The sequence below is a fragment of the Scomber japonicus genome, chromosome 6 (assembly GCF_027409825.1).
Source record: "Scomber japonicus isolate fScoJap1 chromosome 6, fScoJap1.pri, whole genome shotgun sequence".
NCBI lineage: Eukaryota > Metazoa > Chordata > Actinopteri > Scombriformes > Scombridae > Scomber > Scomber japonicus.
In genome coordinates, this window is record NC_070583.1 from 49,581 (window position 1) to 62,619 (window position 13,039).

The 13,039-nt window shown below is 39.8% G+C and overlaps 1 pseudogene; it reads right to left on the reverse strand.

The window, feature by feature from the left end:
• Positions 1-7,730: 7,730 nt before the first annotated feature.
• On the reverse strand, positions 7,731-12,592 carry LOC128360720 (uncharacterized; annotated as a pseudogene).
• Between the last annotated feature and the right edge of the window lie 447 nt (positions 12,593-13,039).

Genomic DNA, 13,039 nt, shown 5'->3' on the forward strand with positions numbered 1-13,039 from the left:
CCTAATGAAAAAAACCTGAAAAAAACCTGAAAAAACCTGAAAAAAAGAAGAAACCAAGACGGACACTATAAATTTGTACCAAAAATCTACTTACCTGATTGGCTGTAACAGAGAAACCAAAGTGTAAAAAGCCGTTTTGGGCGGAGTATAAAAGGAGCAGACAGAGCTCTGCTCATTATTACTCTGACATCCGACCGAGCAACATCATTTAAAAAGCATTGCAGCCAGCTTTACATTGTGCCTGTCCTGAAGAAGACTCATTAGGAGTCGAAACGTCGACTTTGGCACAATATTTTTCATTGAATTCATTGTTACACTTTAAAAACTAGTTGTTTTGAAAAAATAATTTCAATTATTTTGAAATAAAAAAATAAAAAATTTTTAAAAAATTAAAAAAAATTAAAAAACGCTAAAAAAATACCAAAATACAAAAAAACACAATAAAAAAATAGTTTTTTTTTTATTTCATTGGAATAATTTTATTTTAGTGGATTGCTTTCCCGTTTGAAAGTACACTTTTCGTTGATCACATTTAAGAATAATTTAAGTTGATTGGATTTTTTTACAATTAAAACAATTTCATTTGGATTACCTCGTTTTTGGCTTTTTTCCCCTCAATTTTGGGAAACAATTTCAGTTGTTTGTGTTGGAATTCTAAAAAGAAAAATAACAAACAAACACAAAGTATGGACGACTGGACCGAGGTGCGATATGGTCGCAGAAGGAAGCGCGTCCGCCAACCGGAGTGGGACCGAGGGTACGGGGGGCCACGGTGGAAGGACCGTGCACCCACCTCCTCCTTCCGGAGGGGGAATCAGGTCCCCTACCCTAACCCTAACCCCTAACCCTAACCCTAACCCTTCACAAATATGTCATCCTCAAATATGTCATCGTGGTTATCATCCCCATTCCTAACCCTAACCCTAAACCTAAACCCTAAACCCTAAACCTAAACCTAACCCTAAACTACTTTCTGTGCAGTGACATTTTTCATCAACACTACAATTTTCGGAATTTTTCGAAAAATACATTGATTCCTATGGGAAAACGTTTTTTTCGCGATAACTCGAGAACGGTACATCCTAGTGACTTACCCGTCTCCGTCTGCCATAATTCGGCCACGCCCGACACGTAGACACCAAGCATGTGTCTCTACGACCTTCCGTTCCGGAGATATCAACAAAAATACTTGTTTTTTGACCATAACTCCGCCCACCTATTACGGACATCGAGGATCCTAGCATCCATCAACGCGGCCTGACGAGACAAACACGTGAAGGTATGGCACATTTTGATACGACCTTCCTATCAAGAGTTATTCACAAATATGTCATCCTCAAATATGTCATCGTGGTTATCATCCCCATTCCTAACCCTAACACTAACCCTCCTTTCTTTACGCCTAAACCTAACCATCCGCCCTTCATGCCTAAACCTAACAAAAGGTTTTTTTTTTGTTTTTTTTTTTTTTCTCCCCTCTTGTTTTCACACACTATCTGTACAACTAAACAATAAAACCGTTAACCGACAGGTGCGGCTCGGGACATCCGGGCTCTCTTTACTCTCCTCCACCATCTTTACTAACAACAATTTCCAACAGTGCATTGCTGTGGCCCACTGGGAGGATTAAACAAACATAAACCCTATGCTGCTCCTCTGGTGGACTCCTGGATTTAGAGTTCCTGTTTTCCCTCCAACCACTTCCCTCTAGGCTGGAAACCCCACTTTCCCCCCCCCCCCCCCTCCTTCCCTTTCTTCCTTCTCCTTCCACCCCCACTCCACCTATCACCTCCTTTCCCTCTCATTTCCCCCTCACACATAGGTTTAATGAACTAGGGGTAGGTCTGAGCTGTGGGCCAATCAGAGGAGAGAGTGGGCCTAAATTTTGGAGGGAAAGCTCTATTTCCCCTATAAAGGGCCCTCTCTCCCTCTGAGCCTTGTTTCTCCACAGCTTCCCTCTGACGAAGCACTACAGGGTGCGAAACGTTAGGGACCCTGCTCTCATCGGATTGTTTGGTTTTAACCCTTTTAATAGCAATTCGGCCTTTTTACCAATCTTAAAACTCATTGTTGGTCTTTTAAATTAATCCATTAAAAGTTAAGTTTTAATCCACCCGAGGAGCACCACCTTTGAACTTTCACACCGCCGCCTGGCCTTTTAGCCCCACTCTCTGCTCTCTTCACGGACCTAACCTAAACCACTACAAGCATGTCTTCCAGGAACCCTAATCCGGGACAAAATGGACATAGACAAAGGAAGGAACCGCACAGGAGCAGTACCAGCAATAGCTGGCGACAGGTTGGTGCTTCACACATGGGTGACAATTTGGTGAAGGGTTACAGACACCGGTTTGGGCAGGGATGTGGGGAACAAGGCAGGCCTACAGCTTACTCCCACACAACCCCCCACACCTCATTCAATACACAGCACAACAGGAACAGACACTCCTACACTACAAACACACATAGGTACAACCATTCACCTTTAACACCACGACAGGCCTTGGATCCAGACATTAGGAAATTAGCTAAAGCTCACTACAAGCTCATTCAAGCAGTGCACCATTCAGGAATCATCATGGCAGCCAAAGACACAGGACAAATTCCCACTGGCATGAAAAGACAGACACAAAAACTCACACAGTTTATTAAACCATCCTCACCCACCGACAGCACACAGGACCAGATCACACAGAACACAATCACTTGGTTAAACAACAACTTGGACATTTTACAGGAACATTACACCAACACCATCAACTCTCTCACCAGGACACAGGGCAACCAGCTGGCCCTAAAAGTGGCAACCAACTGGGCGCAAAGACGCTATGGAGCCAGACTGGACCCTCACACAATTAACACAACCCACTCACTTCTTTTCCCCACAGGCCCCCACTCACCACCTCCTCCATCCCCCCCGGATCTTCCCCCGGATCCCCCCTCGGATCTTTCTGTTTCTTCCTTCCCTCCTCCTACCTCTAACTTCTCTTCGCCCCCCTCTCTCTCCAGGCAAGGCCTCCAGAGGGCAGCGGACACCATGGCTCCTGGGAACAGCTATCAGCCTGTAAAAACAAAAAACAATATTACCCATAAGGTTAATCAGGGTACCCAGTCCTGGAGCAACAACACCGGGCCGGCCTGCTCTGGCCGATGCAGCGGTGTGTTGGTGGGGGGCACCAATCCCACTCTGGTGCCCACATCCATATCTCCTCCTCATAACAATGGGATGCACTCCGACTCGGCTGCCAATCCTCGGTCGCACAAAAAAGATCATAGGGGGGACCATATGATGAATTATCATGGTCTAAAAGTCGATATGACAAAACCTGTACCTACTTCTGACCCCCCTTCACAAAATCAAACTGTGTTGCGACCGAGCGAGAGGCCCGAGGAGGATGATCCCGAGGAGGAGACCCCCAACCCCGTCTGTCGCCGGACCGGTCCGGTCAGAAAGCTCCAGGACTGGAAAGTTAAAGGAGAGAAACCCATACTCATCCTGGGGGACTCTAATATCAGTCAAATCCCACCTTTCCATAACACTGAAGTCCAGGCTGATAGCTACCCGGGAGCCTGCTTCTACCATTTCAATAAGCTCATGGATCAGACAGAAAAACACATAGATACCGATGTGTTAATTCTCTCAGTGGGGATTAATAACAGGGATCAGGATGCGGCTAAAACCTCAATTAAGCAGCTCCGATCCATGTTTAAAAAGGCCAGGTCCGCCTTTCCCCATACGGACATCAGGATCCCCATAATCAATTTCTCACCACTTCTTTCCGCAGAACAGAAGAACAACCTCACCACCATCAACAAACACATAGAACAGAACTTACCTTTTTTTGATCCACTTCCACAGGAACTCTTTCACACAATAAATGATAATATTCACTGGACCCCGGAAACTGCTGGCGAGATCCTCTCCCACTGGCTCACAATACTCAAAAACGAGGAGCTGCGCTGGGGGGAGGAGGAATCGCCACAGTGACCGGCCCACTACATCCTTAACAGTTAAGATAAAAATACAAACACATAATACTTACCCACTGAAGACACTGATTCCACACTAAGGCCAACACATATCATAAAGTAACAGCACTGGGGAGGGTGGACCTTGGACCTCACGACCACCCACAATTCAACCTACAAATATATACTTACCAAACTTGTTACACAGGCGGCATCCGGATCCCTGTCCTGGGGGGGAGAGTGGAGGGAGCCTGGAGCAAGAAACCAGTCACAGACTTCCATCTGCTCACATACCTACTTTTACAATCATTCATTTAATTTGATAACAAAAATAAAAGTATATTAAACAAACTTCTGTGTCTTCCTTTTAACTATGTCAATTTAAATTCAATCACAAACGGTTTAGAACAACACATAACAAAATTCAATTGTAATTTATGTTGTTTGTCCTGAGCTGCACCTGTGTCTGGTCATTGTCATCACCATTCTAAAGTACAAAAATCTCTAATCACGGTAACATGGATTTTATGTTTTTTTTCTAGCTGTCATAGGGGTCTTCATGGTGGCTATTACAAACATAAGCTTTAAAATGTAATGTCATACTCACTTTTTATTTGCAGGTAGGCGGGGGGAAAGCAACGGACCGCACGTCCCCAGGCCAGTGCACCCAAACCTGAGTTGGGCTCATTAGCGCTAAACAACCCAAACCTAACCCTAAACCTAACATCCATCCTAACCCTAAACCTAAACCTAACCCTAATCCTAACCAGAACCCTAATCCTAAACCTAACATCTATCCTAATTCTAGACCTGAACCTAACCCTAAACCTAACCTTAACCCGAATCCTAAACCTAACATCTATCCTAAATTCTAAACCTAAACCTAACCCTAAACTTAACCCTAAACCTAACCTTAATCCTAAAACTTAACCTTAAATCTTAACCCGAATCCTAAGTGTTTTTATGTTTAAAAATATAATTTCATAAAAGATTTAAGTTATATAAATGAGTTCATTGGGTTAAAAGCAATAATTTATGATAAAAAAATATAATTTTGGTTTTAATATATACATTACATTGATGGTATTTCATTTTTTTTGGGTTTCAAGGGGTTAATTTGGAGGTGGAGCAAAATAAAATGTCACGCGAAAAAGGTGACATTAAAAATTTGCGCACCAAAAAACAGAGGGTATAAAAGGAGGTGAGCAGAGAAAGGAGCTCACTTTGCATTCAAACAGCGACCAGTCAACATCTCTCCAGCCTTTTCAATAGAGCTTTTTAGTGTGCCATTGCCTGAAGAAGACCCGTAACGGGTCGAAACGTTGCGATTTTTGGCACGCTATTTTTATTTTCACTAGCTTTTTTAGCTCGTTAGCTTAAAAATTCTAAAAAGAATTTCATTTTGATTTAAAAACACTTTTATTTCATTAAAAACTATTTCATTTTCAGATTATCCTCTCTTTTGAGAGCGCCCTTAGTTGTTTGTTTTTAATTTGATTTTTATTAAAAAACAATTAAAAATAAAAAAACAAAAAAACAATACTTACCTTTGTTTACCTGAAAAAAAGAAAGACCTACTTACCTGAAAAAGAACCTACTTACCTAAAAAAAAAGAAAAGACAATACTTACCGGGTACTTACCTGGAAAAAAAAGGACTCAGCATGGCTGAGGAGGGTTGGACGCTGGTACGCCGAGGACGCCGGCGCCAGCGTCAACCCAGAGATGATCGGTGGTACGGGGCAGACCAACGGTGGGTGGACCGTGCACCTCCCTTCTCCGGCTGGAGGAGGGATCGCTTTCCCCAACCTAACCCCTAACCCCTAACCCTAACCCTTTCCTAAAAGATGATCGCATTCACACATAATTTGGTGAGCATGATAAGACATCACTCCAGAGGCCAGCTGCAAAATTACATAACAATCGGTGAAAGTGGGCGGGACTTATTACGACAAATCCAAATGGCCACACATTCGGCCTTTCGCACTTCCCATTACAGTGAATACTGAGGCTCAGACATTGACCTGTGTCCTGACGCACACCCAGAGCCCTGTCATCCTTTGAGGCAGATATTTTTCTTCTTTCTGCCTGACAGGTGATTCATTCTTTATTATTCAGAACATTGGTTTAAACCATTTTGGGTGTTGTTAACCTAATCTCCAGCATTTTGAAAAAGGATGTGGCTGGCATTTGAGAGCCAACCTGAAGGTTACTTAAAAAAAAGACGGATGGAAAAATCAAATCCACGAGAAGACCACTTTACTGATTGATTATCTTTTGTCACAAATGCAGGTATGATACAGTGTATTTCCTAACAGACTGTGGTAGTAATTAAGACATGCAGATGAGCTAAATTTCCTTGTTTTGTATTATTTCTTACTCATTGTAGTTGGTTATGTTACATGAGCATATAAACATTGCTAACAGTTCATTGTCAAATAATTGTGTAGCATAGATTTATTCTGGTTATTTCTGGTTTAATTTTTTCATTTACATGTGTTCAAATCCACTATATGATCACACCGAATGTATTTTGTTTGTATGACATTCTAGAAAGTACAGTTTATTATGGGTAATCATCAAAGTAGCTGAAGATCTACTGTAAAGACAGAGCATGTTCTGTTTGCCCACAAGAGCAGATGAGTGTACTTATTATCTTTTGTCATGAATGTAGACATGGAATAAACCTACTGCCACTTCAAACCTCAACAACTCTGAGAAGTTCCTTTAGGCAGACGACATCACACAGTGGTTATACATATTAATATACACATATGTGTCAGTCTGTCTATCATATTATATATACACACACACACGTGTGTATATATAGTGGATATTAATCTAGCAGTTCTGTAATACTGCAGCAGAAAATGTTGTTTTTACAATGGATGTATAAAACGAAAGACATGAGAAGCAGGAAGGACATTGACTGTTTTTATTAGAGATATGTACACTGTTTCATGGCTGAAATTATTTCTCAACTTGCACAAGTAATATATAGATAAATATATACAAAAACAGCAGCATGATAAAGTTGGTTTATCTATGCCGCTTTATTTACAAATGAACAAAAGAAGGATATTTGTTTTTTGGATTTTACACCCACAACACTTAGAAATCTTGGAAAATAACCTGTTATAAGACTTGTATAAATAAATACACAGTTACACAAAGAAATTCACTGTAACAGGACAAAATCATCAGGGAAGAGATTAACAATTGTTTGACCTGACTGAATGCATCAGGAACATTGTGTATTCACATGAAAGAGGTCACAAGGTCACTATAAAAAGATAGGTTCAAATAAAGAAAATCACTTGTTAATTAAAAACATCCTCTCTACAATCAATCTGTAATCAACAGAAGCCAAATGCCTAACAATAAATTTGCCTTTTCAAAATGGTGAATTTGTTATCATTGTTCTTGTGCAGGGAGGCTTCAGACTCTCCATAGTCCTTGTTGTTTTGTCTTTTCATGTGTTGTTCCTTCTGCTCCTGTATGAGCTGCATATTTGTTGTTCCTCCTGGGGCATCATTTCAGTTGAGCTTCCATTTAGCCTATTCCCTCCATTGTGCCTCACTGTCCTTGGCCCTGTATTTTGGGGTGAGAAAGCTGTTTTCAGTGGCTGATAGACATTACAGTGGATCTCTCACACAGATATTTGATCACATTCTTTTACATACCTTTCAAGACAGAAGACCAATTCTCTCTGCCTCTGCATCTCGTCAGGTTTATCCACACCCTCTGGGACTCCTCCTTGGCATTATCTCGCCCCCGGCTGGTCAGAAGCCTCTCGTATGCTCAGCTTGTCTCTGCTCCAACTGCTTGTTTTACACCTGTACGTAAACAACTCAAAAACACATTCTCATACAGGTCATGAACTGTGGAACAGTCAGGGACCAGTTAACATGTCCGTCATCAGTCAGTCAGTCCGTCAGTCCAGTTGTATTCAACCCCCCCCCCCCCCCCCCCGAACGTTGCAGGCCCTATTTAAAACACATACAAAGACATTCATGATAACTGAAATATGTTGGCATTACTTGGACATTTACAGTTGTGGGATCAATTTCTTTAATGTAAATATGATCAATTAGTGTCCCATTTCTGTTGTAGGAGAAGTAACAATTTGACTGTAACCATGCTGTGTCATCAGGTTTTCTATAGATTTTGAACTCACTGCATCATCATTAAAATCACCCATTATTATTTTACCTCCTGATAACTGATTAAAGTGGTTGACTACAGCAGTTAGGTTTTTTTAAATAGGCCAATTTGGTATGATGGTGGTCTATACAGCACTATGTAATTATGGTTCATAGGCTGAACATTAAACATTATAGCTTCCAAATGAATACATTGCACACTGATAATGTTGCAAATGATGTGGTTTTTGTGATAAAAGCCTACACCACCATGTTGTTCCTTCTGTAAACTGGAAAAAGTTTCCATGTCACTATAGCACTGAGATCTAGCTTTATAATGAAATGTCCATCCTGCCATAGCAGTGTTACCGAGTGGTGTGTTGTGTTGTAGCCATGTCTCTGTGAGACAAATCAAATCAGCATCCAACATCCTGCGGTCTTGTTTTAGGTCCAATATGTGTGCATCTAAACCTTGAATATTAAATAAACACACTTTAAGAGAAGCATCTGGTCTTGTTAATGGAGTCTCAATGTATTTTTCCATTGCCTCTAAATTATCATCTATATCACTGTTTGCGTAAATAGCAGTGGCTTTAAAATCCTGAATAATAAGATTTTCTATAGATGTTATACGGCTTAAAGCAACGTAAGCTTGGCCAGCAGAGAAAATCTTTTTAAAAGACACTACTGCTTTGTCTAAAGTTAAGCCTTGCACCTTATGGATTGTGCATGCCCATGCCAAACGTAATGGAAATTGGCGTCTAACTCCACCTCTGTTGGTTACTTTGTCTTCTTCACGTCCAATTGGTGTTGCATTTTGAAGACCAGGCACTGTACATGGGAATTTTGCTCTTAATTTACTGCCAATCCTTTCATCATCAAAATTAACATAAATAGTTTTGGGGAGTTTGGTATTTTCATCAGATTTTACAAGACAAACAGTGCCACATACTCCATTAACAAGACCATCTGAAGTGTCTATGTTTTTGATGAGCATGACACGAGCATTTGGACCAACACTCAACAATTTATGTAAATATGTCTGTTTGTCAAAGGTATGTGAGGTAGTAGTTTTTGCGAATCGCCCTGTTTGAGGATTTTTGTCAAAGTCTTGTGCTTTAATCTGAACAATATCAGAACATACCTTATGTAACATCTTAAAGTTATGGGTCTTTTATTTGTTGCAAAAACGTGAAGGTCTTCTGTGTCATCACCCGTGCCTGTCTCACATCGTTTTAATAGTTTTTCATCTTAGACATTAAGTTTTTCTCCTTTTTTATGTTTCCTGATGCGATTTAGTGTCACAGCAAAGTTTTTATTTTTCTGTCGCACTATTTCTGTTAACTCTACGTGGCTAAAAGTATTTCCCCATAGGTTGGTCTCTGCTTGGTCTGTGTAAAGAGGCCTTCCTTTAACTGGTGGAAGTTGATAAAAATCTCCAACAGCTATTACAGATACATTACCAAAGGGAGAAAAATCAGCACACTGTTTAATTTGCCTCAGTCTGCCATGGATGTAGGTCAATAGTTTGTGATCAACCATGGAAATTTCATCTATGATTAATATTTGGAGATCTTTCAGACTGGCTCTTACAGTATTTACCTTTTCCTCTTTTAGTGGCTGATATGGTAATGAAACATTATTACAAATAGCAAAGCTATGGTGTATTGTAGTAGCATTAATGTTATAAGCAGCTAGACCAGTAGGGGCAGTGAGTAAAACATGAACATCATCTGGATAATCTGACATTCTTGCTAACAGTCTTGTTGCCTCATAATACACAGCTTTAATTAAGTGAGATTTTCCTGTGCCTGCTCCACCAGAAATAAACACACGAAAAGGTGCAGGATTTTTACCATTAATTTTATCCAAGCACCACTGTCGTATCTTATAAAACACCTGTGACTGTAGATCATTCAGGGATCTCATAATAGCTTGTGCTTCAGAATGATTAATTTTCGGTTTTGGGAATTCTATAGACACTGGTGTCTTGTCTGGTTGCAAATCTGGAATAACGTCTCTTTCTGTAGGAAACAAATCTTTGGTAACACTCATCTCCTCCAAACTTTCTAATCTCCCCAATTCAGCTTCAGGACAAAGATCAGCCCAAGCATCTTCTTGAAAGCCTACGTGTGCTACAGCTTCTTCACAATGTTCTAATTCTTCAGCATTTATTTCAAATTTAGACCTGTTCAAATCAACCACCTCTTTTACAGATTTAATTTCATTGCCGTTAGTGACAGAAGCAGTGTCATAAAACTCTTCAAAAGATAAAAATGGTGGGGGTTTCAACTGATTACCTGTATAATAAGGCAAGAACAGCTGAAGCAAGCTTTGATAGTGCTTTTCAGGATGTTGTGTTGGTGAAAAGCGAGCATATCTCACAACAGCCACATCTGTCCATGTCCTCTTTTTTACAAAACCGCAGTCATTAGCTAATTTAATCACGTTGCTTCTACATTTTTCATTTTTGGGCACATCTCTATATTGTGAAGCATAAGTTGCTAAACACATGTCTTTAAACTCATTACTTTTAGGTCTATTTTTGTAGCGATCAGTGATGTTTGTCATCCAGATTTGGTCTTTGTTTGTGTCTTGTTGTTCTGCTCTCTTCTGAATTACATTTAGAGGAAGACTCATCCTGACAATATTGTCTCCAGTCGGAACGAATACAACTTTTCTGGAGCACTCCTTTAATCGCATGTTTGTCAGTCGATATGCGCTTTCCTGAGCAGATACTTCTCTGTTGTGCAGAAACACACTTCCTAACTTGTTAAGAGACTGTTTTGCATCTAGATTCCCTTTACTTTTAACTTCGTTCTGTGTATGTTGAAGTAGCAAACCCATTTCCCTTTCTGCTTTTGAGATATACGAGATGATATATACTACACATGAATATGGATCACATACAAACTGAATGTCCAAATTTTGCATTCCAGCAACGCAAAAGATCTTTATTGTACTGATTTACCCAAACGTCGTTTACATTTCTTTTATGAATGATGCTAGTTTTCTTTGTAGTTAACTGATATGCCTTTTCAAAAATTGACTGATTGATGCCAATGGAACTAAAGAGAGCGTCAACACTGTCAAATGTTGTTTCTTCATTTGAAAGAGCTAGTTTAACTTTACTCATTATTTCTTTAGCTTTGGCTTCTGCATCACAAGTTTTTACTTTACTTTGCTGCTGCTCTCTATTAGGTTTATATTGTTGCTGCTGCTCCTCTGTTTTTGGTTTGCAGATAAATGTTTTGTTGCTTGGAGGTCGCGGGAAATTAAACCTGCACGTTGTGCGCTTCTTTTTACAACTCTTAGAGTGTTTCTTACTGTGCATTTGAACGTTGGAAACAACCTCATGCATATCATTTTCAGGTGGGAGTTCACATGTTACATATTTATCAATGAAATCTATTACCTCCTGGTCTGTGTTACTGCCAATCTTTGGTGCATTCTCCACCCAAAACAAACAATGTGTATGTGGCGATCCACGCTGTTGAAATTCAACGCGATAAAAATAGTCAATGATCTTGCCTATTGGCTGAGCAGGGGACATGATCACATCTTTTAGGAAAGAACGAAACCTATGATCAAACATTCTTGCTGCTGTCACAGGATTCTTCTTTAACAAATTACATTTTTGGGACCAGTCCATTTCATTTACAATTGCCTTGCAAATTTTGCACTTTCATAAAGGTTTCCATCAATTCTGTCCAACGTAAATCCGCAGATGAAAAGGAACAGAACCAAGTAGGAATCCCAAGCTGCCTGACCATAGCAAATAAATCTTTTTGTACACTTTGCCAAAACACAGGTGTTCCGCAAATAGGTTTTAAAAATTTGTAGCCCATGTCACACTTTAAAACATTCTTAACAAAGTCTGTACTAGCAAGCATGGAGGATGTAATCTGGGTGTTCTCTCCTCCATGATACCCTTTCCTTAATGCAATGGAAACATTTGACACAACTTGATGAATCTCTGACAAATACTGTGCATAAAAGATGTAATCCAAGTTACTGCCAAATCGACCATCAGCATTAAGAACTCTACAATTCAGATAACGACTCAATGTCAACCTATGCTGTCTGGCATCATGAAAAGTACCAGTTCCCTTTGGGAAAAGAACAGGAAAACATTTAGCCTCATTGCTAACATCTGTAAGCAAACGTACAGGACTGTTACCTTCTGCTGGAGCTACTGATAACACACTGTCAAAATGCTGATCTAATATTTCCTGTGCAACATCTACAGGCTGCATACATGTGTCTAAATACATGCCATGCTGTTGTTTATCATTAATGTGTTCATCTTCAATGTCTTTCACCTCTTCACCCTCATCACTTGTATTACCATCATCATTTTTATCTTTTTCAAGAGGATTCGTCCAATCTGTATTAATTTGCACATCTTTATACCACTTATTATGAGATTTTAAATGTTCTAGTGCACAATGAACTTTATTTGTGTGGACATACTGATATTCATAATGCCCTTTGTAGGTAATTTTCCTCTTTAATTTAACACGAATCATTAAATCCTGATTTTCTAACCTAGGAAGCACATTATTTACAGCATTATTGTTAGAAGGAACACATGTTACAGGGCCATGGACACCATTTTGTCCTCCCTTAGGTAGAGCTAGTACTTTCATGAAGGGAATATGCTGTGCAATTAAATGTTGTTCTAAAGAGTTTAATGTATTTAGTTCTGGTGGAATAGGATCTAACTGTAGATTATTAATTTCACTTTCTTCAGGTACTTTTCCGCTAAGGATTTTTCTGTGGCAGGTGTGACAAATCCACAATTTACCAACATGTGTCCATTTTAAAGTACAGTCTGCAGTACATTTATCACCACATTCATGAAGATATGTGGAAGTTATACATTTATCTGCCAATGAAGCTACTACAGATCCTCTCTTTCCGTATCGTT